The sequence below is a fragment of the Parus major genome, chromosome 18 (genome assembly GCF_001522545.3).
Source record: "Parus major isolate Abel chromosome 18, Parus_major1.1, whole genome shotgun sequence".
Lineage (NCBI taxonomy): Eukaryota > Metazoa > Chordata > Aves > Passeriformes > Paridae > Parus > Parus major.
Genome location: NC_031786.1, coordinates 10351643 through 10356572, shown reverse-complemented (window position 1 = coordinate 10356572; position 4930 = coordinate 10351643).

The following is a 4930-nucleotide window of genomic DNA, read 5'->3' as shown; positions in this document are numbered from 1 at the left end:
GCTCTATTCAAAGGACTTCTGAATCCTCCCATTTTCCAGTCATTCACCTGGCCCATGAACGACTGGGAAGAACTGGTTTGTCCCTGGGGATTTTAGAAGAGGTATAAAATTCACCTGTAAAGAGAAACAGAGGGACTTGGGGAGCCTGAGAGCAGATGTGTCACTCTCTGAAATCCCTGTCATGCCTGAGGAGCTTCATTTGCTTTCTGGACAAATCTGCCTGGCACAGGGGCTGAGGGGGGGTGGCAGCAGGCAGGAGCTCTCCTGGAAAACTCTGTGTCTTTATGGCCTGAACCCTGCACTTGGAATCCAGGAATCTGCTGAGTGGGAAGAGACCCCCAGGATCATCCAGAGCAGCTCCTGGCCCTGCCCAGACCCCCCAACAATCCCACCCTGGGCACCCCTGGAGCTCTGTCCAAGCTCTCCTGGGGAGCCTGGGCAGTGCCAGCAGCCTCAGGGGGAAGAACTTTTCCCTGAGATCCATCCCAAAATCCCTGGCCCAGCTGTTCCCTGTCCCAGGGAGCACCAGGACTGTGATGGCATCGATGTCCCTCAGGCTGCCCAGCCAGCTGTGAGGGACAGCCCTGGGTGAGCTGTGAGAGGATGAGCTCTGGGATCACACTCCACCCAAGCTCTGGCAGGCTGCAAATTCCCTCCTGCCTGGTCTTGAGTGCCTGGTTTCTGCTGCTAAATGAGTGCAACCAGAGGAAAGAGTCAGAGCCAGTGGAAGATGTTTGGAGGAAAGGAAAAGTCCTGTTCACGTCACCTCAGGGCTGGCTGTGCCTGAGCTGGCCGTGGTGGCCTGGCTGATGGACACAGCCAGGTTGGGCTGCAGAGCCTGGGAGCTCCCTGAGTTCCACATTGCTGGGCTTGGAGGAAGCATCAAATCAGTGCTAATTGCTCTCATCTCACTGGAGTTATCACCTGCATCCAGCCCTGGCTGGGGAACGACCGTGCAAGGTGTGCCTGTTCAGCCTGGCTCCTTCCATCTGCTCCTCTGCTGGCTGGGACAGCTCCTCCTGCCTCGGGCTGCCTGGGGCTGCTGGGCAATCTGGATGGATGAGCTGCTGCTGGGTGTGCCAGATCCCGGGAAAAAGCAGATCCGTGGGGCCCTGAGGGAGCAGTGCCTGGCTGGGAGAGAAGTGACAGGCTGTGCCACGCTGGTGATGGAAGCGCCAGCAGGGACTGTAATGACACGGAAAAGAAAAGCTCACGCTGCTCTCCCTTCTGGGCACATGCAGCCAGATAAAGGAAATTAACCCCTGATAGTCTGGGCAGGTGTCACCCTCAGGTGTGTGCTGCCCTCCACCCTGGAGAAGCCCCAAACAAAGGTAGGAAGCCAAAGCTGATCAAATTATCTGTCCCAGCCTGGCGGGCCTGGAGGAATTACACAGGAAAGAGAAACCCATGCTGAGGTCTCTGCATTCCCTTCTTTCTCCCTGGATCCCCAGGGGATGTCACAGTTTGCAGAGGACACTTGGAGGCTTTCCCTTGTGCTGGATTTCCTGGTAATATTGGGAAGGAGCCTGCAAGAAAAACGGAGAGGAGACTTATAAGGCTGGACTGACAGGACAAGGGGGAACGGCTTTGAACAAAAAAAGGGGAAATTTAGGTTGGATATCAGGAAAATTTAGGGTTTTGCAGAATTGCAGAGCTAAAAGCACTTTCTAAAGACTTCTCCATGAGCAGAGCTGGATAAATAATGAGGAATTTCCCATTTGCTGCAGAAGTTTCTTTGTCTTCCACTTGCAGATGGCTCCATTTGTAGTGAGTGCATTGCTGAAGTGCCTGGCCAGCGCTGGGGACATCTCAGTGAAGTCCCTGCACCTCTGCCAGGTGTGCTGGTGGCACCTTGTCTGCACAGCTGGGCACAGCTCACGTCTGTCCCTGGCCCAGAGAGCCAGCAGGAGACAGGGACACGTCACAGCTGTAGGACAGAGCTGTGCCACTGGGCTGAGGGATGGGAACAGCGAGAAAGAACCAAGATGTTCCCATGGGGAAAGAGAATCCCAGCTCCTCAAATTGCACAAAACCATACAAACCACAGAATCCTCTCGGGCAGCAGAGAATTCACCATGAAAAGCTGTGAAATAGCCCTGGTTTGCTCTGGTTTCTTGTCCTGTCCCTTGAGGCAGCTGCTCAGAAGCTGCAGGAGGAGCTGAGCACATCTGGCACTGTCTGTGTGAGGCTCTGCCACCCCCGAGCCTGATTGTTCCCCTCACCTTTCCCTGCTTTCTGTTCAGCCTGGCTTGGACCTGGAACAAACCCGGGATCCACCCATTCCTGTTCAAGCCAGAAGGAATCCAGCTCCACAGAAATAATCCCCCAAACTCACATTAGGAGCTTTTTGTAGCTACATTAATTTTAGAAGAAAAATTAGGTCCAAAGTGCTGGGCTCATTTTAATGAAGATTCGCGGTCACAATTGAATCCCCCGACGAGGAGGAATCAGCTTTTGAGCACATCAGGCTCATTAGAAACTCCTCACAAAGTCATCAGAGGCCGATGAGGGGCAGCAGGAAAAGGGGCTGAAGGGGAGGAATTGGATTTCGGGAGTTTCTGAACCTGCACTTCCCTTCCCCGCCTGCAGCCGCGGCAGCTCCGGCACGGAGATGAAAGCAGCCGGCAAAGAAGATAAACAAGAAAACAGCTCTGGAACAGTCACGCTGCCAAAAACAACCTGGGGAGGATGGGACGGGAGATAAAAGAGAAAGTGCTGGAGGTTTTGGAGTGACTTCCAGGCGGGGATGGAGCTGGGGAGCTGTCACGGAGTCACTGTCACACAGCTCCGCGGCACGGGGGGAGTGCAGCACAGGCGTTTTCTCCCACGAGCATCTCAGCCTCTGTCCCTCCTTCCACAGCCAGAAACGCGGCTCCAAATCCCAGCAAAGTCCCAGAAATCCAACGCTGCTCCTTGGGGACTCTTTCCTACTTTTCACATTTGCTTTGGCTTTTTCTCTCCCGTATTTTGGCTGCAGGCAAGGCACCGGGATCATAGCGGGGATCCAGGGAAGCTCTGTCCCTCTTTAGCTTGGTCGGTGGTGTTGAGAAATCGAGCAGGAGGAGGCAGAGGCGTCTGGGTGGGGTTTCATCGTCACCTTGGTGTGATAAAGCCGTGGTGGCATTAGAGGAGTCCAAGGCTCAGCCAGTTCTGGAGGAAAAAAGCCAATCTCAGCCCCTAAATATCCCGTGGGGCAGAAAAGCTGACCCTCAGTGTTCCACCGGGCATTCTCTGTGCCCTCGTAACGCTTGGTGTAAGGACAGAGGTCTGCCAGTTGTTTCTGTTTCAAAAACACGGGTTCTTTTCCCCAAGGATTGCTTCAGCAGGAAGCCTTGCCCACCTGGGAGTGGACGCTGGGTTTTGGAGTGGCAGCTCCTCTCCCCTGAGCAGAGCCCCTGCAGAGCCCTCGTTCCTGTGTAGGTGTGCAGGGAGCAGCCAGGTGAGGGAAGGACATGGATTGTTCCATCTGGGTGCCTCCCACACTTTGCAAAGCCTTGGAGAAGCAGGGACAGAGTTCCAAGGCAGCCCAAGGCTGAAGATGCTTTCTGTGGTGAATTTGATGAGGACACGTGGAAGGGTCCGTTTGGAAATCCCATCCTACATCAGTCAAATCTGCTTTTTGGTGTCAGGGTTTGGAGGTCACTCAGGAGGGTTTTCCACAAGGAGGGGCCAGAGGAGCTGGGCTCAGGGCAGGGGGGTTCAGAGGGGTGAATGAATTAAACCAGCCCAGACTGCCCTGGGTGGCCACGCTGGCCCCAGTCTGCCTTCTTCTGCCTCAGGTTTGAGTCTGGGGTCAGGCAGTGCTGAGTCCTGGGACCCCATGGCGTGCATTTCCCACCTCCCTTAGCTCCATGAAGGGTGACTGTCTGTGAGGAATGAAGGGATTTTCAATTTGCCCAGGTGCTCCCCAGCACCAGAGCAGCTTTCCACAGCAGAGCTGAAGCTTTCTTTGCCAATCTCAGCCCGTGGAGTTATCAAGGGAGCTGTGGGCACTCAGACAGTTTGAGGAAATGATTCCCACAGGGTGCAATATGGGATTTTTAGGGGGTATTCTCACTTTCCATTGCTCTCTTCCTCCTACACCTTCCCTGCTCTCCTGAAAACTGTCCTGCCCTGCAGCTGCAGAGATCCCTTCAGTTCCCATCTCCCCCTCGCTGGGATTCCTCACTGTCCTGTGTGTCCTCACACCTTGCCTGTCTCCAGGAAATGTTTGTAGAGGCTTTAGTTGGGTTTGCAGTGGGACACGGGGGAAGCACCAGGACTTTGAGGAAATTCTGCCTCTCTGGCCGTGGCTCACAGCAGCGAAAGCTTCTGTGCCTGAAGGGATCTTGCTCAGAACAAACCTGTGGTGGCTGTGCCCGGGTGACTGGGCAGCCCAGGGCAGTGCCAGCCCATCCTCGCAGCATCCCAGAGCTCTCCTGTAGGGGGAACGCTTGGAAAAAGTGGGGAGTGTATCAGGCTGGGGTGGGGGTGCTGTTGTCTCTCCACGCCGGGCACATGGGGGAGCAGGAACTGGGACCCAGCTGGACGCGGTGCACCTTCCCAGGAGGTGCCAACAGCCCCCGGCTGGAGCTGCAATCCCTGGGAAGCCTGGGAAGCTTGTGCAGGGCTGGCAGGGCAGGGGAGCCGGACAGCCCTGGGGACAGTGAGCGCCCAGCAGCAAGTTGTGCTGCGGGCACTGCCCTGGGACAGGTACAGGGTCACACACACCTCTGGGGACCATATCCCTGCCAGGACCACACCCCCGGGGACGGGAATGGGATCCTCACCCCTCACACACCTCTAGGGACCACATCCCTGCCAGGACCTCCTCAGACCAGCAGGGACAGGTACGGTGGCCACTCACCACACCCCTGCCAGGACCATATCCCGGGGGACGCGCACAAGGTCCGCACCCCCCGGCCCTACCCGGACCCCCCGCCCCGGGACC